This window comes from Thermobia domestica, chromosome 1, assembly GCF_964235325.1.
Source record: "Thermobia domestica chromosome 1, izTheDome1.hap1.1, whole genome shotgun sequence".
Taxonomy (NCBI): Eukaryota; Metazoa; Arthropoda; class Insecta; order Zygentoma; family Lepismatidae; genus Thermobia; species Thermobia domestica.
The window spans coordinates 116,159,684-116,186,189 of record NC_137454.1 but is presented as its reverse complement, the minus strand read 5'-3'; the positions used below and the strand labels follow the sequence as shown (position 1 = coordinate 116,186,189).

General features: G+C 34.5%; 2 protein-coding genes across 4 annotated transcripts in view; one reads left to right on the top strand and one right to left on the bottom strand.

Moving 5' to 3' along the window:
- The window catches only part of sr (zinc finger domain-containing protein striped), a 619,548-nt gene extending 610,916 nt beyond the window's left edge, over positions 1-8,632 (bottom strand). For both annotated transcript variants that reach the window (XM_081762151.1, XM_081762177.1), the window contains exon 1: positions 8,186-8,632. The gene's annotated coding sequence lies outside the window, so the exon portion shown is untranslated. The remainder of the gene's footprint in view (positions 1-8,185) is intronic.
- Positions 1-26,506, top strand: part of LOC145688248 (uncharacterized) — a 211,348-nt gene that overhangs the window by 51,809 nt on the left and 133,033 nt on the right. The gene's annotated exons all lie outside the window — the stretch shown is intronic.

Here is a 26,506-nt window from a genome sequence, read left to right as displayed (position 1 = left end):
CGTTCTTAGCCTACACAGCGCACCATAAAAAGTTTCACTAGAATAATTAGAAGTACAGTTGAGGTTTATAATAAACCATGTTCTGGAAATGGTAAGAAAATGGTTAATTTCTGAGATAGAATGAGATATATTTTTTAAATTTCGTGCTTACTTTGTTAGATATCGCCATGATACTTGTAGGATATATTTTTGGAGTACTAAGGTTTATTTTCAGATAATTTTCGTCTGTCTGATGGCAGTGTTTCCAGCCAAAACAATTAATTCCCGATTTTAGGTGAGAAATTCGGAAAATTTCCCCTTTTCCCCCTCTATTATTACCCTCTTGCTGGCCACATTGAAACAAACGTACCACTACCTGAAAGCTTCCTCTTTTCCCTACAGAACGCTCCATAAAAAGTTTCAATAGGATAATTAGAGAAGCTGTAGCCCCGGCATATTTGTTGATTTTTGCTTCTGAGGCGTAAAAAGTGTCAAAATTTCATGTGTATGATAATAGAGAATTTTTCCTTTCCCTCTTTGAATGGAAGCCAGCGACTTCAGGATTTCACTGTACCTTGTCAACACACCAAAGAATTTGTTTAGGTGACTTGAATTCATATAACAGCAGTGGTGCTAGATACAAAAAAATTGAAATTCGGTTAGGGAACTTTTTGTAAATTTTCACCCCTACACTTACCTCAATAATTTCCCACCCATTGGGAAGACTGCAATGCAACTTACACCAAAACATAGCCATATCCATTTTCTAAAAAAACAAGGCCTTAACAATATCAATCGAATGAATGTTTTTTGAGCAATAAGTCACTAACTGAAAATGTAGGAAAACGCCAAAAATGACCTGGGTCCGAAAGGAATAATCACACAATTTTGTTCGTATAGGTACAAAGAAACAAACGATTTGTAAGTTACGAGGGCTTCGACTCAAGTTCTGTTGATTATTTCAATAATCTGCAACATAAATCAATAAATAATAGTTGCCAGAAAAAAAACAGACATTTGAAAAAACACATGAAAAAGAACAATGTTTTTTATTGAAAAAACTTCACAGAAAAAAAACCGTTTTTTTTACAACACTACTTGGAAGCAATAGTGCATGTATGTAAGTTTGTTCAGAAAGAGGACTAATTATAAAAATAATAAGTTAAATGCAGAAAATGCACGAAAACTGCAGTAGTTCAAATAAATTCGATTTCTTGTGTTATTATTTGAACAGTTGGTGTATGAATTATTTTTGAAATATTTCTATAATTTTATATAACGAACTACTAAGGGCTATTATATAACCTAAACCGTTATACGGTGAATGAAAGATTTCGAAATGAGGTAATAAAAAGAGTGTTGGAAATTAGATTGGTAGATAGGTTATCGAATGAAAGGTAGAAAAAAATAATAATATTGCAAAGAGAAGAGAAGACATAATTTGACCCATTGTGAGACATGGAGAAATCACGCCATTGGCTATGCAGGGAATGGAAGAAGGAAAATATCAAAAGAAAGACCGCCATCGAAATATACAAAGCAAGTAATATAAGAAACAGGGAAGGAAAACTGCAAGGAAATAATAGTTTGGTCCCAAACAGGGAAGAATGAGAAGCTGTATCAAACCAATCGAGAGATTGCTGTCCAAAGAAGAATTAATGTCAACATAAAAATGTCTGTAGATAGTTTAGTGTTGAATTCAGATATTTGCACCCGAGGGGAATGTGAAATCCTCGGGGGGAAGGGTTGTTTATCTGTATTTTTGCAAGAAAGCAGCTTATTTAACAATTCCATTCACATGCACATCTTACCTAATATTGAGACTAATTGCTGATAAATATTCAATGTAAGATTATAATTAAAAAAAAAGAACAATCGTTTAATTTTATCTAAAACATTAAATAAAGACTGGCAAAAATATTTTAGACTAAACTTTAATTGCTATTTACAGTAGCTATTTTTGTTATTATTTCCTATGTTCAGTAGTTACTGTTGGTTACTAATGTAGAAGTTTTCAAAAAGATTTAAATTAACGCATATATTTTTTTGTCCTAAAACAAACATACATAGGAATATCTTTAAAAAAAAGTTATCATTCTTTCTCATACTTCTGATTCTAAATCAAGCATATTAGCCTTGGTTTCTTCATTGCATACACATCAATAGTTTAGTTTACGAAATCTTCAGTAGGATTTTCCACGACTTTGTGCCGTGTCGTGGAAAATCAGCGCTTGGGGCGAGAGTATACGGCGGTAGCCCCGTACGTGTGAGTGAAGTCGACAGACCAGCCGCGAAAGGTGAGAAAATTTTAAAAAGTAAACCCTGCTTTTCCTTGATTTTGAGCACTTTTTATTACTGTTTTTCCTTTCATTTTATATATGTGCACATGCCCACATGTACATATGTGTTTCATTCCTCTCTTTTTTCTTTCCTTCTTTTCTTTTCTTTTTCCCTCCCGAATTTTGCGCCCCTTACTTCGGCGCCCGGGGCCGTTGCCCCTCCCGCATTGCACGGCACTGAGCAAGATCTTCGTCACCTTCAATAGCAATCTTTCATTTATATACTACTATTATATTGATAAATTCTATATAAATCTCTAACCCAGGAGGGATAACTGTTCCTCCCTGATCCCTCTGAATCTCACCCTTTAACTCACTTATTTTTAGTTAAAGAAAGGTGTGTTTACTTTAACAATCGTAAAACACATTTACGTCTGTTACTTCCGATGCAAGAAATGTAATTTAGGCGCTCTATTTCAAATAATGTAAGAACTGTACATTTTCAAGAACTGAATGAAATCTGCTGACATGAGAGATCATATGGAATGATCAAAGGCCTATCTTTCCTTTCCTATCTCAATCTGTGCTAGTGCTACCTACAGTACTAATATATAATATAGGGCGAGAGTATAGTACCTACTAAAATACACACCTTTCTTCAACAGTTGACAATTTCATGTTCTGCCAAACTCGGTCATAGCGTTAAGAAATACAGGTTTTATTGACTATTTTGGTATTCTATCTTAGATGTTACATGTTTAATATTTATATAGAATGGGTCTGCGTCATTTATATGTATATTGAGAGATCGGATTTCGTTTGCACGTGCACGGAAAGAAAAGCAAATAATTGGGTGAAGTAATTTATTCCCCCCGGGCTACCCCCTGAATTCATCCCTGAGATAGTTGACTATGCATAAGAAGAACCAACGTTTTAACTTGCATTTTTGAGTAACCCATCATTGAATATCAATATACGTGAGCTAGAATTACAGTTAAAGCAAACTTTAAATTGTAATTTATAATGAGAATCTTATTCTAAATATTTTTTTTCCTGTTTCAGCAAAACATACAGCACTTTTTGTAAGATTGGTCGAAACTAAGATTTTATTTAATAACTATTTTGATGTTTAGATCATGATTTATTGCATAATTGCCTCGTACTTCAAATGTCGAAATTAATAAGTTCAAGCGGATTTAGATCTGTTTTGTATTCAGTCACAAACGAATAAGAAACAAAATAATGTGATTTTAATTGTAGTATTCCATTAGGAAGACCTACGCACAAACGGGAGGAAAATATTAAGATAGATCTCGCAGAAATAGAAATACAAAGTAGAAACTGGATCCGGTTGGCTAAGGACACATGTCAATGGAGATTTTTTGTTTTGTTTTGTTTTGAACGCGGCATTGAACCTCCGGGTTCCGTAGGCTATAGAGTTAGTTGTTCTTTGGAGTAATGAGAACATAGTTTCAGTTACTGTTTTGATGTTGGTAATATTAATTACAATTTCGTTAGCTAGAACTACTTCGAATATAACTAACAAGTTTAAATGTTTCAATATAAGTTTAATACTGTTTAATCTGGATAATAGTTTCTATTGTGATAGCTTAAAGAAATTTGAAGCTTAAAATACAGGACTAACATAAATGATTCATTCATTTTGAAAAAGCTATATTTTCAAAAATATTACACATACACACATGAAACATATATGAAAAGAACCAGAAACTCACCAAGTTTATACACCCTGGACAAATGTTCACCAATATGTGCCCAAGGGCGCCGATCCTGGGAGGCCAAGGTGGCCCGCCCCCCAAAGCTCATGTGGGCCCCATCATTGTATTTATAAATTTGCAATATTTGGCATAATTTGAATGTAATTTCTCTTAAAATCCTCATATATGCTTTCTGCATCTGAATTCCCCCTCCCCCCCAAATTTACAGAGAAATCGGCGCCCTTGTATGTGTCCTTTTGGTGACATGATACACGTCCAGACGATTCGACGTCTTTTTTTCTTGCTTTCTTTCCTTTTGTCCACAGATATACTAACTTCGTACTGCCACACTGCCACACCCGATCTCAAAGATAATGGACTCATGCCGCCACACAAAACAAACTTGGTGAGTTTGTGGTTCTTTTCATTATATCTTTAATTTGTGTACGTGTAATACTTTGAAAATATTGTCGTTTCAAAATGAATTATTCATTTATGCTAACCCTGTATATAAAACGATAATCATACCTGTTGTGCTGTATGGTTGCGAAACATGGTCACTTACTCTTGAGGGAAGAACATAGATAGTATTTGAGAACAACATCCTGAGACGAGTATTCGGACCCAAGAAGAACGGAAATAGAGAATGGCAGAAACTTCATAACGAGGAACTGTATAATTTACATCGTTTCCGAAACATTGTTAGAGGTAATCAAATCTAGGAGGCTTAGGTGAGCAGGTTACGTAGCCAGAATGGAAGAAAGTAGGAACACTTTCAAAATTTTACCTGGAAACCTAGTCGTAAAAATGAGCATTAGGAAGAGCTAGGCGCAGATGGGTGGACAAAAATAGGAATACAAAGTAGAAACCGGATCCGGTTGGTTAAGGCTAAGTCAATGAAGAGCTTTTGTGAACGCGGCAAGGATTAAAAGATAGTTTAAGGAAAATCTGTGGTGACTCGTGAGGTAAGTCGCACTGGTAAAAAAAAAAAAAATACTAGAAATTTATCACTACAATCTAAGGGAAGAAAATTTACCTAATATCCTATTTTTTGCATACAAGAATTAGAACATTAGTTATATTTTCTCCCCCTTATTTTATAATGATAAAATTGTAACTTTTTCCAATGTGACCAACTCACGACTCGTCACTTAGGGGAAATATTAACTTGTGAAAACTGTTGTAAGATTAAATCGTCTTTCTAGGTAGTATTTAAGATTTAGCTTAGTTTAGACTTTGAAGTTGATATATGTTTATTACCGTTTTCCTTATTTTTTTTTTAAGATTTATTTGTTCATTTTGGTCTTGGGTGGATAATGGATTTGAATGTATTGTTTAGTTTGTAGTCTTGAATGTAGTTACGTTCGGCGAAATAGATTTTCTTTCCTTTTTTTAAAAAAGAATTTCAAAGTTTGGATTTGTTTATTTATTTTTGATTTTGATGACTGGGGACGCGTTGGCTCAGTGGTAGAGCGCGTACCTCTGGTGCGTAGAGTCCCGGCCAAGTAAGTTTGTGATGGACAACATGGAGTCTGTGGGTTTTCACGGGGTACTTCCGTTTCCTCCAACTTTCTCATTCCACCAATTCTTCCATCATCATTCACTTGCGTTAATTATTGTCTCCCTTAGCCTAAAGGGCATAATCCTGGGACGTTAAACTGAAAGATTTCATTTCATTTTCGTTTTAATGACTGATGTGCATACAAATTGAGTTTGATGATAAATTAATATTTATAAATTATATTATGTATTTCATATACAATAATTAATATAAAATTTCCTTATTATCGTCACCATGTGTATTATGCCATAGAATGGCCAGGCTACTTCTTGCAATTTCAGAAAACTTCCAAGCATTACAGGACATCTGTCAATATCTATTTCATTATAACAGGAGTAGGCCTACTGTTGTCTTTAACATAAGTAATAAATTACAATCTTTTTCTTTCCCTTATGTTTTTGCCTTCTACACAACATGATTTTCGATGATTGATTTTGATATGAACGTTGAATTTTGTATTTGGGCTTGATAATAATTTGAGAATTATTCATGACTATACATGTTTTGCAGATTTCGTTGTAAACTTACAGAAAAATAATGCAATGCATTATATATATTCTAGGTATTACATTCCTTATAAGTAATTTTATCCTATCCATCAGCTTCTATTTCTAATTTAAATGTTTAAAGTATGGTTCTTCTCTCTATAATTTATGTTAATCTTTCCTTATTTATTATTATTATTATTATTATTATTATTATTATTATTATTATTATTATTATTATTATTATTATTATTATTATTATTATTATTATTATTATTATTATTATTATTACTGATATTATCATTATTTCTTGAATTCAGAACACTTCATAAGTTGAACATTTCATGTCATATAATATACTATACACTACTATTAGTTGGAAACAGGACAACTTACCCTGAAGAAAGAAAGAAAAACATTCATAAAAGAAAATGGAAGAAACTACATCATTCTCACTTTGTGGAAATAATCCAATACTGCAAACTACTTCAAATTTTGGAATTTCAATACCAAAACTTGAGCTCATTTTTCTTTAATTTTCATTCAACATTTCTATACTTAATTTTGTCAAGATGAAAGTTTCAATGAGATTTTTTTAGTATAATTTACAACGAACCACCAACAAGTGTCTAGCATAACTTCGACGTAAAATTACAACAACAACAAATACATTTGATTTTCGATATGTTGATAAGATACAATAGTATTAGTAGTACACGATCAATAACAACAACAATAATAAAAAATCAGTTAACATTTATTACTGTATGTATTATAACATGTACTGTATTATAACATGTAGTGACTAGCATGCTTGCTTTTGATACACCGGGTTCGATTCCCGGTAGGGAAGTCTTGAAATCTGAACTTATTACAGTAGTTCGGATCCCACATTAAACTATAAGTTCACGTGTCATATAGCCTGAGTGCTGAAAGAGACGCCAAACTGTAATCGACGCAACCAACCAGCATTCTTCACGTTACTTCTTATTTTTATTTGAGTTTTCCACTTTAAAAAAAGAACGACTTAACAGTAGAATTGTGATTTTTACTTTAGAAAAAAAAACTAAAAGAAAAGGGACACTGACGTTTCCCTGACTAAAAAGGTGAAAGTTAAGACATTGATATTGACTTCTTTATTATAATGTCGGCCGGGCTGTTCTTACAGAGGGAGATAAAATGGGTTCGAGTCCTGCTCAATAGGGCTGTCTTATTTAAAATGTTCTGCTTGTAATGAATTAATTAGTTTTGCTCACGGGATGAGACGAGACAAGAAGTAAGATTTTTTCTTCTCGTCTCTAAATTTTGTAGAAGTCTAATCTCGTCTCGATTTTTGATGAATTATTTTTCATCTTCTCTTAATTCTGGAAAAGTTTATCTCATTTTGTCTTATTTTGTTAATTTATGTACAAAACTTTTGCCCTCATTTTTTTTTCTTAATTGAATCTTAAAGTAATCAAAACCATTCCGTCCGCCGAGAGGCCCATGAAGAGTGTGATATAACAACATTTGAACCATTTTTATTATTGGAGGATATTGGATAATGACTTTTCTATCATTAAACGTTGATCAATAGTCTTCATTGTGTTCGCACAATTATTTTATGAATTTATAGTTTTTATTCTATGAATCGTGTAACACTAGAAGTGTTTGAGATCCAAAACTTGGGTGAACCAGAGTTGTCCATGAGACTTGTAAAATTTTTCATCTGTTCTGGATTCACATCTAGAAAATGAGACAAGTATTGTTCTGTTACTCGTATCGTCTCATATTAAAAAAAAAAACAAAAAAAAAAAAAAAACGAGACGAGGCGAGAAAATTTTCATCTTCTAAGCAACACTAGAAATAACGCACAATGAAGCGAAAATTTTCATTTAAATTTCCGCGGTGACTAAATGTGATGAATGAATGGTGGAATGAAAGTGTGGAGGGAAACGGAAAACTGAGATAAACCTACGGATACTGTCGTCCCTCACAAAGTCACATGATCTAGGATTGAACTATGGTCCCCTCGTATGAGGGGTGAGTGTTCTACCTCTTCCTATATACTCCATAAACATAACGAATATTCCATTCAAAATAGGGTAAATATGTAATTTCATACAAATATGGTTAGACACAGACATACAAACTCACTACACGCAAGTAGTTTCTTCTACTTACATGATTTATTTGGATGTTGTAACTCTCTGAGGTAGATGATATCTTAATAAGTATTTGTTCTAATATGATAAATAAACCGGCTGATGTTTCAAGATAATAAAGTCACATCACTGACTGTTAAATGAAAACACACACACACACTCACTCCCACACGTGTAAACTCACTAACACAATTTTAAAAGTAACTCTGATATTAACATCATTAGTAGTTTCTAGAATCCCTTTTAGTTATTAATTAAAGTCTTAATCTGTCAGAAGCACAATTTTCACAATTGACAATTAGGTTCAGTTCATCTAATGAGAGGATTCACACAAGTACTAAGACAATTAGAGGGATCACTGTTTTGTTGAAAAAAAAAGAAAGAAGTCAACTCGATCGTCGAAACGAAAACACGTGTATTTAGCAGCAGTGCTGGGTTGAGTACACGGAACTGTTGCCTGTGAAACGAAGTCCACACGATTGCTGAAAGAAAACGCCAGCGCACGAAACGTTTTATAGAAACGAGCCGCGTAGGTGTTGCTCGGCCAGGTTCGTCGTATTGGCGGGAAGAAGCGGCTCTCTTCGTTGCTAAGTAACAGGATTCCCGCCGAAAATATTGTCACTTACAACTGAGCGTTCACGGCCGACGGAAGTTACAACATGCATGGTGTATTTATATAAAATGTGTTTGTGTGATGTTCCTTGTATGTGATTTTTTTTTTAAGTTTGTTTATGAATATACATATGTACGAATGTGTGTGTGCTTGGGTTTGGTTAGTTTGTAGATACGATAATTCTTTTGTCGTCATCGCTTTTGGTCGCTTTGTATGTCTCTGAAAGTTGCAGCAAGAGCGACGGAGCTTAGGTCAAGTCGAACATCTTATAGACCGCGATTCCTGTCCGAGGACATGGGTTTCCCAGTTCGGGGTTGTGCTCTTGTGCTATATTGTGGCGGGCAGACCTTGCTTACGAGCACTTCGCGTACCGACGCGGAATTTCTCAAGCGTGAGTCTCAACCGGAATTCTTTATAAAAGAAAGAAACAAAGTTGCACATAGTTGCGCATTGTTTTTTTTTTTTTTTTTTTTTTTATCTATACATCACAATCCAGATGCATAGAAGAAATTTTTGTATTTAAACCATTGTGCGCACCATGATAATAAGATTGTGCTGACTTTATCAATCTCATTCTTCCTCTTCCTCCTTAATATACCTCTATTATATCCCTAATAAGATAATTATTTTTCGAATTCCGGTAATATTCTAAGCAATTACGTTTATTTTTAGTTACGATCTTTTCAGAATTATCTTCCCAATACTTGCTAACCATTACTGGCTTTTTGTTCCGCAGCCACGATCTATTTTAAGGTGGTATACAAACACACGAACCCGTCTCTTCGTGAACAAAATGTGTGAACAATTTTTCCCTCGGCTCACAAACGATATTTCAGGATACGAACGAACCGACTCACGCCTGTACCCACAATCCTACATGTTCAATAGTACTGTTGCGCGCTGCTGTGTTCAAAGACTTTAATTTTTGTTCTTTGCATTTAGGATATTTTTATTTTCACTATATATTTTTCATCATAGAAATGTACTCGATATATACTCGTATATATGATTTCAATGAGAAAAGTAATATTTCAGTTCACGGTCAGCATTACGAAACGGATTAAATGTAATAAAATTTCAAGTTTTACGTCTCACAATTATACCCTTTATGCTAATGGAGGCGGATGATTAAGGCAAGTGAATGATGAGAGAAGAATTGATAATATGAGAATGTGAGAGAAAACGGGAGTACCCCGAGAAAAACCTACGGACACGATGTTTTTCACCACAAATTTGCTTGGCCGGTGATCGAACTAGGGACCCCACACATTAGAGATAAGCACTCTAGCACTGAGCCGCCGAACCTCCCAAGATGGATTAGTAATGAAGGTATATGATAATGAAAGAATTGGTAGAATATGCACATGTGAACTTGATACATGATTCATTCATTGACAGTCGCGCAGCCTGTATAAAACTTCCGTAGGTGGTCTGGTCGTCAGCCTTGGTAATAGCTCTTTCATACCAACTTAATTTTCCGTAAAAAAAAAAAAAAAAAAAAAAAAAAAAAAAAAAAAAAAACACTAAGTGAATGATAGGAATGGGGACAACATAATTCACGGGGATCTCTAGAGATTTCACCTCCCCCAAGGAAACAAATTTTGAACATTTTACTTAGATCTTAGATAATTTACAAAGAAATACTTACATACAAGGATGCCCGCAAGATTTTTCTTCAATGGGAGGGAACGGGTGAAGTGGAAGACTGACAAATAAGCGCGACCATGACTATACACATCCACATTAGTGCGCGCTTGCACATAATACTTAATCTACAACATGCAATTATTTACGCATATTGCAAAAAATGTAAATAAAGCAAATACAGATAGTAATTTGTTTTACGTGATTAGGCGAACCTAGTATATTTTGACATGCATTTTAATTAATTGAATCCTCTCCAAAATTAAAACATGGTTGCGCGTATGCGAGTAATAAGTGTTGCATGTCAATGTGGCATAAAAAAAAAATAATAATTTAGTCAAATTATTTTTGAGAACGAAGTTCTATCAGGGCAATAGTTTATATAAGTTATCAAAATTTCAAGGAGGCATAGTCCTTTGGATAAAGATGAAAACTTCTCAATTGATCAGGCTTACTCAGCGAATATGGTTGTTATTAAACTAGTTGAAGAACGCAAAGACAATTTAAGAATTAGAAAAAAGTGGTAGCTAAGAATGTTATTGGAAATTAAAAAATATATCAGAAATTGTCTTATAAGGATGTCATAGAAGGGTATGGTATAAATTATCATTATTATTATATCTATTTTCGTATGAAGAAATAGATAATCATTTTATCCGAATAACAGTAAAATTAGGCTTTTGTTTATAATTCAATATATTCTATAATAGCACTTATTAGGGAACTTAGTTCATTCCATCTCTGTCTTGTATGTATTTTGCACATTGCTTTAAACTTGTAATATATATCATCAATACATTTTTATTTTAACGAAAATCTATTCAAAAGTCTTTCGTACAGGTGTGATTATGTTTAGGAAAACTTCAACACTCATCTTTCATTGGAAACTTCGATAACCGCTATGGTCGGTTGAAGTTATGCTTTGAGTTTTAGACATAAGAAAAAGAAAAAGAAAAGGAAAGAAAAGAAAAGAAAATAAAAAGAAGGAAAATCTGCTAAAGGACAAAGGAAATATAGTACCGGTACGCCTTTGTTTGCTGCAACCCAACTTACAGGTATACATACAGGACATCTAAACAATCGAAACTTCATAATCGAAAAAAGAAAGAAAGAAAATGAAATCTTTAAGTTTTACGTCCCACGATTATGCCGGCTAGGCTAAAGGAGACGGTAATGATGAGAAATGAATGAAATGGTGAAATGAAGAAAGTGGGAGGAAACGGGAAAACCCCGAGAAAACCCACGAGCACGGTCCTTGTTCACCACAAAGTTCACACGGCGCGCGCTGGGATCGAACCAGGGACCCCAAGCACCGGAGGTGAATGCTCTACCACTGAGGCACCGCGCGAATTGTCTTCCCTTTATTTTACGAAGGATAATTGTCGATTTTGCAGACTATTTTAAAGTCGTTAGTAATAACTTAAAATGAATCACTGATTGGAAAAAGGGAATAAGTGCATCAGACCTAAGTTTTCAATAACGCTAAAAAACCTTCTAGAGGCGTTGTTTGTATTTGTTGCAAAAAAGTGTATAATTGATTACTTGTAGCAAAACAACTAACAAACACTAAGACAACAAGAAGAATCTTGTATTGCAGCCCTGGAATTGGATAGAAAAGCTTAAAAATGGAAAAAATATTCCCTTTTTCCAATCAATTAAAGTTGGGTGCAATTGTAATTGTGTGTAGGGTATGTAATGTGCAGTTTATGATAGAAAGCTATGAAAATATACATGTTGAATGCAATGTTGTATGTTAATCTTGGATATATGTATTCGAACTATCACGCATATTAGGCTTCTAACACTTTTATTGACACCGTTCGTTTTTCTGTACAGTTCATGTTATTCGTACAGCAAGAAAAGTAATACAATAGACAACTGAACAAAATACGTAGCAAAATACCTTGTCACAGTAGAATGGGTTTACATAGAGTCCTATCCGTCCGCATCTTCGTCTTCTACAGTTTCTTGATCAGTGGTTTTCCATGAACAAATCATCCTATAAAACTGTTTGTATTGGTCAGGTATGTATTTGATGATTTGTGAAGAATCGTTGATCTTTTTCTGATTGATCGAGACTTGCCAATCGTATGCCTTTGACGTTGGCAGTGCAACGTTTGTGACATTACTTTTGAGTAATCGAAAAATATCAGTTCTTAGTCCATTGATAAACTTATGAGCTTGGACATAACCTGAAGATTCTGCTTTGTAAACAGTGTCTCTATTTACTTACTTGGAATTTCACTGTTTTGTCCACAATGCTACCTGAAGATTTCTAAAGCGGTTACCACCAATGTTTAAAATCTAAGATTTCTTCATTGACAACTTCGTAAACCTGAAATGGAGGATCAGTATTTGTTGCATTCGTAATCATGTGGTTATACTGTGCTGGTAAATAAATGCGATTGTGTCGTTTGAGTTCTGGTTTGATTACAGCAAAATTTCGGTCACATGGTAAAAACTGTGACCTCTGACAGGCAAATATTGGTGTATAGTGGGAACCGTTATGATACGGTCAGGCTGAAAAGCATTCATGTCATTGAATGATTGCAGTTTTGACCACCACTTGTATCACTGAAAACATGTAAATCTGTAACTGATTGGAGCAAAAAGTTCTCCATAGATTGTGCAATGCAAAAAGAAGGCGAAGTATCGTAACGAAAGCAGAGGGCTCTGGTGGTTGTCTACTTACACACAGTCTCACAGTTGTGGTCGTGTCCTGTAGTGACTAAGAAGTAAATAAGAAACGTAGTTATTCCCTTTTTCTAATCAGCAAGAGATTTTGCCTTCTACATTGGTCACATAGAGTTGCCCAAACATTCCAATTTTCTACTCAACGATGCAACTATCTTAAAGGAACACATCTGCTATCTCAGGTTAAAATCGTAAAAAATTGTACTTATTCCCTTTTTCCAATCAGTGGTTCAAATATAACACTCAAAAATTAGAAAGAGCACATAAGATATTCATGGCATAATGAGTTTAGATTCCGAACGTACTGTGAGTGTTTTGGTTGTCTTAATTTTGGATTTTTGTAATTCCCTTAGCCAGATGTACGGTATTGGTTCAAAAATAATGGACAGTTTGAAATGCGCCATACATTTAAAATTTAAAGGAGAAAGAAATGAAAAAAAAAAATAAACAGTAATAAACAGAGAGGCCTCTTCGTTTAAAATGTGAGAAGAAAGAGTCTATTTAAGCCGCTACTTAATTTCTCAGTTGAAATTTAGATAAAAGGCGCGGGTTGTTTACAGGCTAATACAGTAAGCCAGTATTCACTTGTTATTTTCTTTATATAAGATATGGGTACCATTTCCTCATGCTAATTTTCTCATCCCATAAGTCTTTGAACTAACACGTCTTACACCTCCAGTACCACTTCTAAAATTATTCGATGGATCTACCCGATCTTTAACACCCTACTATCCTGAACACGAACTTGGTTAAAACACCTAATGCTAACTGATCTAAAACGTTCCAACTAATACTTTATCTCCGCTGTAAAATCTAGATATCACACTTTACATCATGGTGTCTTTCTGCTTCTTGTGGACATTCTATGTAATAAAGGGAACTGAAAATCTGATAGATCTTCACTATAAAATATCGAAGAACAAATTTTTTCGACCTTATCACGTCCCTTCTCTACCTTCCACTTCGAATTAGGTACTGATGAATGACATATTCGTACTCGCTAAAGGAAAAAAAAAAAAAAAAGCTATCAATGTCAAATTCGTAATTAGTGTTGCCTACGAGATAAGAAATTCTCATCACGTCTAGAAAATGAAAGGAGAGCCGAGTCGAGAAGTGAATTTTTAGATACTATCTAGGTAGATGAGACGAGATGCATGACAATACTCGTGTTGTTTTCGAGACTAGACGAGAAATTTCTTGAGTCTCGTGGACAACACTAGTTAACCCAAGTTCGTAGATCTCGAGCACTGTTTTAATGTTACATGATTCATAGTATAGAAACTACAAATTGATAAAGTGATTGTTCGAACATAATGAAGAGAATCTATCAACGTTTAAAGATACGCGAGACATTACACAATATACTCCAATGATAAATATGGTTTGGATGTTATCACATCACACCTATAGTGGACTTTTGGTGACACGGAAGGATTTTGATAACTTTTAGATGATTTTCTTTTAAGTCAGGAATAAATTTTGTTTGTAAATTTATAAAACGAGATGACATAAATGCCAAGACGAGACGAGCAAAGCTTTCCGAGAATTGCGACGAGTAGAGTTCTACAAAAAATTACGAGACGAGATAAGACACACTTCGTATTCGCTGAAGCATAAAATTCCACTTTATCAAATTTCACCTCTTTATGTTTAAAGGAATGGTCTCGCGCAATGTAGTCGCTAACGCTCTCGCCTTTGGTGCGAGCGGTCCCAGGTTCGATTCCTAGTGTGGACACTCGGTCGAAAAAGTGTGGAACCTTTTCCAGGCCAGCCATCCTGAGAGAGGTTTCCCCATTCACACAACGTAAATGGCTGGGATGGTATCTAACATACAGGTCCAGGCTGCTTTCTTCCTTCTCCAATCCTTTCTTCCTTCCCTTTCCTCGGATAGGGTGATCTCCGAGAGACGCCATACTTCATACCTGACGGGCTAACATGGCCATAAATGCCGGATGCCCAGAAATCTAATTCCTAATCCTAATCCTATGTTTAACGATTCCAAAGAAACAAGTGATAATAGTAAAATTTCCACGTTTCTTTTTCCAGAATGGTCTATCATTATATCAAAATCTTATCCACAAAGCAATTTTGAGAGGTGATGTAGTTTGAAAGTTGCGATATATTGAAATTTCCATCGGAAATCGAGCACCCCAACCAGAACTCGAACAACTTGGAGTACGAATGAAAAATCCGAGCAAATTTTGCCTCGGAATACGAATATTGCCTAGGAATCCGAACGCACAGCTCAGTTTTAGCTCCCGGCGTAATCATATGGCAGCATAATTTTACTCTCGGTCTCTAGGTCTCTTTTATTTCTCATAACTACTGGCCGGATCTGAACCAAATTTTATGGACAAATAGCCTATGGTCTAGGGAATAAAAATTATTACATCTAGTGGCCAGGATCAGTTCGACTTGCCTTGTATATGCTACTTTTACACTTATTTCTTATTAACTACGGCCAGATCTGAACGAAGTTCAATGGACAAGTAGTCCATCGCCTAAGAAAAAGCTATATTTCGTAATCGGAACAGAAGCTGTGTTCTAAGCTGTGTGACGCCATATATACTTAATATCACTTCTGAGCAGTGTTCGAAGTGGAGAAAAAGCCGAGGTGGTATGGTTTATTATGATTTTGACTCGACATAAAGGCTATTTAAACGTTGAAATACTTGAAGGTATCTTGCCTAAAATATTGCATTTTTATTTACATAATGACTCAAAACCATGGAAGAGCTCCTCAATAGTTACGGTGGGGGTCATGGAGATGCTTCTCTCCAACTTTTTGAGAACATTTTTTTTTTAAACCCTTATGCTGTATTATAGAGAGCTATACACGAAAATGCTCAAAAACCGAGTTTTTATATTAACAATTTTTAAACAATTTCCCGTGGGAGAACTAAATTCCCCCACTCAACTAAGTGGTATTCCAGCCCCCCGAAATGTCCTCTCCGCACAGTAGATAACCCTAAATCCAACCATGCTCAAAACACGGCATTTATATGTATTAAGGCAAGAAAACACACATATATAATAAAAAGAAAAAAAATTGAATATGGCACAACATAATATCAATTAGGTGAACTTCTTTAGACACTTCATTTTAAAAAGAAAAGAAAACATAACAAAACTGTCGGTTTGCCAACTTAGAAGTTATTTCTACATACGAACTAACTAAAAATAGATTTATTAATAGTATAGGCCTATTAGTAGGCCTATTCAATTTCCAGTTACGGTATGTCTTGATCACTGAAAACTCAGAGGCGGTTTGTCTTCATCAATGAAAAACCAGAGGTGGTATGGCATACCACCGCATACCGTCTCACTTTGACCATTGCTTCTGAGATTATAACAAATCTACGTTCATATCATGTCCTTACATCAAGCTGTTTTGGTTCTACGGTGGAATTTCAGTTTTCAACGCCATGCGCTCAGTATTACCCCTAAAGATATGACAAATCTATCGCCACACCACTCGCCTAATTCTATAAAGCTGTTCAGATTCCACGTTGAGATCTCAGTTTTAACAATATATAATAATGTTTAGTGTCTGCCATATTGAATTTTACGTGGCACTGTATACTTTTGCCCAGTGTCACTCTTGAGATTACGACAAAACTACTGGCACTTAGTTCATGAAATTCCGATGTGTCGAGCCACGTAAGTTCTAAGTAGCAGTAAAGTAATTTATGTACACTCATGTCCAAAATTTTTGTCGCATGTCTATAAATATGTTTTTGTAGGAATATAATTTGATAACGAATTCGCCCGGTATTTCTTATAATGTTAGTATGTTTATAATCGGCAAAGACATGTGTGTGGCAAATTTCATGTCAAAAGAGCAGTAAATAAGAACAATAAAACGAAAACGAAACTTTCTAGTCCATTTAGTAACATTTTGTTTTACTCATTCTAATTTTCGTATTTATAATTACAAATATACATTTCCCGATTATACACATAGTACGAGCATTAGAAGTACCCTGCAAAATCATTATCAAATTATGTTCTTACAAGAAGACAGTTATAGATATGCGACAACCATTTTGGACATGAGTGTACATGAACACATACTCATAAATGTGGAAAACTTGGCTGCAATCGGACAAAAATGCCAGACATTTTCAAAAAATAATAAAATGGCAGTCGAATAATTATAAATAAAATGATTGTACGGACAAAACTATTATCTGAAGAAGATGGAATGAAAAAATAAGAAAACAATGAAAAACGACTTCCGGGGAAAGGAGGGAACCGTGAGGAACCCACGGACACATTGTCCACCACCCGGCCTCAACATTCTGGTTTCAAACTGCTATAACCCATCGCAGCGAGAGTTTGACATTTAGCCACTGTATCTTTATCTATCTATCTATCTATCTATAAAACTATATGTGAAAAGTTTTCATAAGAAAAGTGTGTATATGTTTATAAAGCGAAAACACAAACCCACACCCATTTGGAAGCTCGCAGCTACTTCAGTAGAGATGACACATTTCCAGCCCTATATTTATACACTTTTGAAACGAATAAGCTAAACGCTTTCGTTCTGAATGAGTCAACCTGCTGGCTGGCTACAAGGTCATCATTTCTTTTTCCTACGCTTCTTATACAGGACATAATAGTCACGTAGAAACCTATCTTCGCATATGTTCTCCAATGCAAACGGTAGAACCATTTATTATAACACTAGCTGTGTTCTTGTCAACTGTTAAACCCACCCCCTACCGATTCTTTCATCTGTGGCGACTTTAATACTTATTCATTTTCTGTAAGTTATTATTTCCTACGGTTGTCATTTGGATTTTGAACTCTGATAATAATAATTTAAGAGCTACTTTGATTTCCACTTTCAAATTTACCTCTACACCTGATGACAATTTGTAATAGGTATGTATTTTTTGGTCCGTTATGTGGTTAGCATTCTAGTGCACTTGATTATTTATGATTGGATATGTATGTGTTCTGGTACGCCTACAATCGTAAATTTATAGCAATATCTAAAACCACTTAACAATATTGTTTATATTCAGTGAGCAGTGACGACGATAGCTTTAATTCCTTAGGGGGGGGGAAAGCGAAGGGCCAAATAATTTTTTGAGGGAGCAGATGTTTTTTGTATGCCAAAACGTTTAGTTTTGTACCGTAACATACATGTTTGGGAGTAAATTTACCCACCACGGGAGATCCGCTCGCCTCCTTTCCCCTCTGATGTCGTCACTGGTTATGCCTCTTTCGGTTAATTCTAATGCTTGTTATACAGTGTGTTTACAACTGGCTCTGAAACATTTTTTTTTTAATGTAGGACCATTGCACAGTATTTCTAATCAGTAACAATTAGTGACCTATAGAAGCAGCGGCTGCAATATCAAAACCATGAGTGCATATATGGGAGCGTTTCCTTCTTTCGAGTGTTACCTGAATAGTTAGAAAGTACAAACAGAAAAACATCATACTTCATACTTTTATCATACTTCATATTTTCATACTTCTTGACTTAAATTTACATTCACTATTATTGCTATAACTAGAGCTAAGAATTTTAGGTACACATTTTTTATTAAAAAGGTGCAAAACTTTACATAAAAAGAGTACTTTTTTAAAAAAGAAAAGGTACAAATTTCAAATGCAAATATTCATACAAACAGTACCAAAGCTAGTTACTTAGTTACTTCTCTATTTTTCACATTTCTTGATTTGAATTTACATTCGCTGTTATTGCTATAATTAGAGCTAGAAATTTTAGTTGCAAAATTTTGGTTAAAAAGGTACATTTAAAAGGTTGGCAATATTTTGAATAGAAAAAGGTACAAAATTTTGAAAAAAATTGCAAATTTGGAGTTCAAAAAAGATGTAAATATTCATACAAACAGTATCAAAACTAATTACATCATACATAAAAACTCAAAATTCAATCATATTTTAAAATGTGTGTCTAAAATAAGTCCAGAACATAATATTATTAAGGTTATAATACCAGAAAACTGTTATAACAGATAACATTTATCATTTCAATGAAATTGATAAGTTCGGAAAACTGTTCAAACAAATGTTTTTTTTTTAAATATTATTATTAATATTTACTGAGACTGCATTTCCGCTCACTAAGTAAAGCTCATAGGTTTATTGTTAGCGTACGCGAGTTTGAAATGAGAGACCCGGGTTCGATTCCCCGTAGAAGCTCGTGTGGTTTGGATTCCACTTTAAACTGTAGAGTTACGTTTCATGTAATTTCGTTACTAAGCGGGGCGCTAAAGTACAAACCGAGTAACCAACCAATTCGGTCACTAAGTAATATTTAGAACCCGAAATTAATGACAAAATAAAAGGCCCAAAATGGCTGGCAAAATTGTGAAATATAAATAAAAACTGGCATGTAAAACGGCAAAATAAACAAAACAAACAAGCAAGTTTTTGTAATAATAATAATAATAATAATAATAATAATAATAATAATAATAATAATAATAATAATAATAATAATAATAATAATAATAATAATAATAATAATAATAAAATAAGTATTAAAATATTTAAAAACCTTAATAGCCTATAATTGGCTCACAAATCGAATAAAAATTATGAATCCTAAAAAATAAAATGTTTCATTTTGCAGTTAATACTTACAATTTAAAATTTCTGTAAACTTCCAAATTGCGTAATCTGTAAGGAATATCTAATAATCTATTCCTATTCTTCAGTAGTAACTATCAAATAAAATGATAACGTAAAAACACTATCACATTTTATTCACACACATTTGCGTTAGTAGTTTAGGAATTGTTCAAGGCACAAGAACACTAAATTGACTTTGATTTACACCACACTAGCAACTTGTTTCCACTTTAGAAGTTATTTCATGTTCTCTGAAATTATCAACAACTTCTTAGGATTTTGAAATGAAAGACTTTATCTTCAGTCAAAAAGAATTTCCTTGAGATCCTTCCACATCTACAGATATCACGAGCATACTGGAAACAAGTAATTGGGAAAGGATTCATATCATTGATGACAGTTACATCAGGACTACCTTCCACAACAGTAGCAATGTCATTCAATTTTTCCAAATCTGGACTAGCACTTACAACGCGATCGCACTTTTGCCGAATGAGCGTGCCCTTGTCACCAGGTACAACACTCAGATCATTGAAGGCTATCAGAGAACTAGATGAGGTCTCTTCCTTTTTTTATTTTCTTCAAGTTTGGTAATAGCGTCTAACAACTTTACAAAATGTGTTACAATAAAAGCAAGGTACTTCTCCAGCAGTTCTTCCTAAGCAACCGCTGAGCAATTTTAATAGAAGACGCGTCATTCTGATCAAGAGTATCAATAATTCTTTTCATGATTCGAAGTTCTTAGGATAACAGAGAATAGCTATCATATAATCCGTGTATCTCATCTCGTTATGACGGGGTGTTGTAGGAAGTTTTACGAAAGGACTCGTTTGCAAGGGAACTTTCAGAAATACCTTTTTCACATTTGATACGAGAAAATCAACGTCAGGAAAATAGGAACGTACTTCATCTGCAATCCGATGTTCTATGTTGTGTGTGCCAGACAAGTGACATACAGCATATTTGGGAATAGAACCTTAACGACTTTTGCTACGCTTTTCATGTATGCAGCTCCGCCTGTGACAAAAAGAAGAACCCTATCGTATTTCATGCATTCTGGCCATAGAATAGTCAACAATTGTGTAAAAACCTGTGCAATTGCTGTATCATTTTCTTTTCCTAGAACTTCTGAAATGTTTTCCTGAAGTGTTCATCAGTATACTTCCCACTTCCAAATTTTCGCACTATAACTTCTTAACCGTTCGTGTTTCGAAAAATGAAGAATCTTTTTGTGGTTTAACTCAAGACCTTTCAAATGGTGTATTGAAACATCGAAATATCATGATCGGTAACGGAGATATGATCATTTAAACGGATCTATGTTTCTCGACACGCGGCCATTTTGATAACATTACCACAGGGGTTTATGACCTCTGATCAAGTGTCTCCGGTGGTTTTTCAATCCTTCATATATATGTCTGATTATTGTGCAAAATGGCACACTGGTGTCCTGAAGTGAAATAGTTTGGTGATGTTTGCATTAACTTCATTGACTATGAGAAACCATGATGGGTCTGCTTGTACTGGCGGTCAACGTAATGTAGAGCGATCCGTACGATCTGCCTGCTCAGGTAATCCTCAATGTTTCGTGGTAACTTTTTGCCTCCCAAAATGTATATCACCGATGGGCCACTGGCACGTTACGAACCACAGGAGCAGATGTTCTTCGGAACGACCACCTGGTATCTCGCAACCTCAGTATATGGCTATCCTTGAAGTCACTTAATTGCACAATAGACGTTCATTGGTACCACCTTTGCATTGTAGGCACAGCCTATGGTCCATACAGAACTTGTTCCTATACATAACTGCACTTGGTGTATTGTTCGACAACCTTCAATTTATTAGTATCATGCCTTCTACAGATACTAGAATAAGTCTGTTCTCAGCAATGGCCGGTGTACTGGGCTCTACAAATTCTGTTCACAGCCAAAATTGATAGTGTTGAAGCAATTCAATTTTATTACAGACCAGTGTCCCGGCATGACTACAACTTTAGCGTGTTATTTCAACACGTAGGGTCTGGTATAGCTGTTAATACAGGCCTGGTGTTACCGATTTCACATAGAGACGTGTAATGAATCCTCACGGCGGTGTTACAGAACTAGGTGAATGAACAGAAAAACATAGAAATAGGAACAGCGCCATAACGATATGTTAATATACACCATGGGCTGTTAATCACCCCAGCAATCATGTTGAGATACTAGTATTAATAACACTGCTATACAAAATTTTGCTTATTATTATTTCTTGATGAATTTTTATGTATTTTGACTTCCTGAACACGAATCTGGCACTTATTTTTATGTAGTGTCAATATTTTCAATGATATAACCATGTTTTATTTTTCTCCTATACTGATTTATGCAGAGCAATTTGCGTGCTTTTATTTCGATACTCGCTAGGTAGTATCGCATTTGTTATTAAAGATAATTGTTTGGAGTAGCAAATAGAGAATATAGATTCTAAAGATTCATAGTAGAAATGTAAATTGATTAAATAGAGTTATTCAAGTGTGAAGCTGATGTTGGAGGAAACTAAATATGAGGAACATCAATGGGACGTGTGTGGGGATTTCAAAATTATTGGTTTTCTTCTTGGGTTGCAACGTTATACTAAATATTCCTGCTTTCTATGTCTGTGGGACAGTCGGGCAACTAACCAGCATTATGATCAAACCGTATGGCCTGAAAGAACGGAGTTTATTCCAGGAACACATAATGTGATAAATGAAGCATTAGTGCCCAGGGAGAAGATTCTCACGCCAACATTACATATTAAGCTGGGATTGGCAAAACAATTTATGAAAGCTCTGGATCCCAATTCACCTGCCCTACAATGTATCAAACAAATGTTTCCAGCTTTATCAGAGGCAAAAATTTTCACAGGGTATGGTATTTTCACCCTGACTGGTATTTTCACAGGGCCTCAGATTCATGGCATGCTTAATAATGCTACACTTAAACAAAAAATGATGGAGTTGGAAATAAACGCTTGGGAGTCTTTTCATAAATTTGTGACGGGATTTCTTGTGCATAACCGAAGTGAAGCGTTTGATCACCAAGTTAAGACACTCATTGACAAATATCGAGCATTGAGATGTAGAATGTCTTTGAAATTACATATGCTTCATTCACACTTTGATTTCTTTAGGGAGAATTAAGGAAATGTTAGCGAAGAGCACGGGGAACGTTTCCATAAGGACATTCAGGTAATGTAAAGCAGATACCAAGGAAGGTGGGACTGTGCAATGATGGGTGATTATATTTGGGGGTTAGTCCGTGACGAAGTGAACGTTTCCCACAAAAGAAAAAGAACCACTAACCTTCACTTTTGACTTCGGAATTCCAGTATTTGATGAACACTTTCCTCCAATCTCAAGTACTTTTGTATATATATTTTTATAAGAAATGTAATATTCATATATTTTAGTATTTATGTATTGTTATGTAGATTTTTGTTACCCAGAAAGTTGATGTCCAAAATGTGTGTGTTATGTTTGTAGTTCAATGTTCCTATAAGACATAATTGTATAATATATTACTGTTTGAGTAAAATCTAATATGCTTATATCATCACAAATTTTGACATTACGGGAAAATAACTGCCATACTCGTGTTCAGTGGGTGCAAATCATTAAGAAACCGACGAAAAACCAACATAAGCATGACTTTGATCAAAATTTGTATACCAGTGTAATCGTATTGACCGTCAGTGGTCAGTGAAGTCTTTTACTTGCTAACAATAATGACTTAGCAAAGATTTCACAACAATCTTAAAACCCTATATATCAGATAGATACGCCTATACTGTAATTTTAAGCATGCACATGCCCTTCCAAGGATATTTTAAATATCTAAGCAACTAACATTGACAATTTGTATTAGGGGCCGTTCATATATTACGTAACGCTATTTTTTTTACCAATTTTTACCCTCTTCCTCCCCCTTGTCACACTTCGTAAACCAAGGCGAAACCCCTCCCCGTTTGTTACGTAACGCTTTTTGATTTTTGTTTTTCACTAATTTTGCTTATTTTGCGGGTTATTACAATAAAAAAAACTATGCTTAATGGTTGAACTTTTTATTACAAAATGCTTGTATTCTGAATATATTTGTAGTGGGTTTTGCCAACAAATCAAAGAATTAGAAAATGGTAATACCGTAATAATATTTTAACCTAATATGGTTGTTTAATTAACCGGTTTTAATTCTTCGAAATTGCATACTGCTGTTTTCCCAAGGAGACCACACCCATCCTTTTAGGTCACCGATGGTTGGCAAACAGAACATACTGCCGAAAAATACACATGAAACAGGATCTAAATAATTGACATCGACCTCATTATCCGAAATCCAGGATGCTTCGTGTATTTGAAGTTCGCCAGTGTCGACGATGAAAAGAAATTCTCTACCTCGTTGACCACAGATTTTAAGTGACTGCACACGTGAAGGAGCAGCAGGGACATCTTTGAGAACAAGCCTTTGAACATCTTCTTTGGTCTTTGGACTTCAGTATACTCCTTTTTAAATTTTTCTTGTCCTAAATCAGTGCCAGAATCCAAAATAAACTCGATTTCACAAGAAATAATCAAATCCAAATTTTAAAAAATCAGTACGAAATGAATATCCGCCGAATTAGACGTTTAATATCTTATTTTGCTCCAAATCGTGGGTCGTTTCGTCGCAGAAAATATTATTACACGAAAAACAGTTTCTTCTGTTTCACATGCGAAATCCCTTACAAGAATAGAGTGGGGTAATGATTCAAATGTAAACTTTTAAATAATATCCTCAGAAATAGCGATACGAGTAGGAACACGAGAGCGTTTTCAAGCGGTGGTTACGATCACTAACAACTAACTCCAGAAAAGTGTGTGCCATAAATGCAATGCTGCGATAGCCACAAAACGCAGTTTTATTGTATTGTAATACACGAAGTGTTCGTCACCAGTCATGCTGCTATCTAGTAGCGTCTTCGAATCCCTTTTGCATGATTCAATTTATACAGGCAATATGTTCTCAATTTCCCGAAACAATAGAAATATTTATTTATTTATTAAAAAAGAAAAGAATTAAATAAAGTTATTTGTTTAAAAGAATGCATATAAACTGAGAATAAAAATAGAAATTACAGCAAACAACATGCATTACGTTATGAGGACATAAACCCCCTTCTCCCTTTGTCACACTTCATAACGCATGTCCGAACCCCCTCCCTCCTCTGCCGTATCACGTAATATGTGGACGACTCCTTAGTTTTATTTGTGTATTTGCTTTGAATAAACTTTTAGCGATATGTTTGACATTTATACCACTTATAAACTACGTATATTTCCTGTAGTCTCTCAAGAAAATAGTTTTGTAAGTGTATGAGTTTTGTGACATACACATGAGTAAACTTGCTGATATATGTTTCTTTCCTATGTTTACTATGTACCTCTTCGTCGCTGACTATAGTCATATTTGTTTAATACAGAAAAATGTTCTACAAAAGTAGTTTTGACCGATTCTTTATCATGTCAGATGATGGATTTAACGACTCCCATTTTAACTAACAGTTTATTCGAAATAGCAATGGAGTTGAAGTAGCACCAGGCACGTGTCAAAATTTAACACAACTCGTGTGGCACAGAACCATTGTGTTGAACTAACGCTGCCATTTTTTACTGTGTACATACTAAGCTATTGCACTAGAAAAGCAGAAACTAAAAGTTCCTGGCGTGTTCTATTTTTAGGTCACATATCTGTGGATTTCTTCTGTGCTAAATCTTTGATCTGTTGTTTACTTAACGGTTGTCAAATTATCTTCACAATTACATGGATAAGCTGTCACAGTTATGTCAAACCGAAATTTTACGCTCTTCCAATTTTCGTGGGAAGAATGGTATTTTATACGTACTAGAGAAATTATATAATAATTCCCTAAAACCTTTTCATCACGTACTTCTTTCATAGATTATCGTGTAAAACTGCCAGAATAAAACTAAAACAGTTGCTAGATACACTTATTCTATAATTTAAGAAAAATTTAACAAATTTAGGTTCACGTTTATTAATGGTCCTTAAATTTTATTACATTCAATTTTTAATTTATTAATTTTTGTATGTCAGAAAAAAACACGTGTTACTATTTGTCTCCGTTTTGTAAAATTTCAACATTTATGCTACACGCGTATGGATGAGATGAGATTGTAGGTGCTGGTGTTGCAACTTTATGTAACGAAATTGATTTTTTTTATAAATATACATAAATATGCATGTGGCATTTTAATCTTTCCACAAGCCAAGATTCCGTAAATTGAAAGTCTGAACACTTAACGTTGCACGTGAAAATTATGGCTAAATGATTGTAATAGAAGTGAACAACTTACACGGGAAGGTCCCATAAGTTGTCGCTAAAATCTGATTGCCACATGGTACATCTGATAGAGCATCATGAGAAATGAAAATGAGCAAAATTTAAGGTGATATGGACCAGAAGGTTAGGAGCTACGGAGCTTCAAAATTTGAATATCCAAAAAATTATATCATGGAATTATGTATGTTTAAAGTAAAGATCTTTTAAAGCGTTAAAGCAATCAAACCAAAAGTTGCACAATATAATGAGAACAAAATGCCCTATCGAAAACCACAAATACTGTTGTCGTAGGTGAAGCAGTATTGCCAATTCAGTATAAAAATATTTTGTTTGAAATAGCAACATATACAAGTGTGCACAGATTTAAAATGCATAATTATCACTAAACGTAACAGTGAAGTGTGGTGGTAC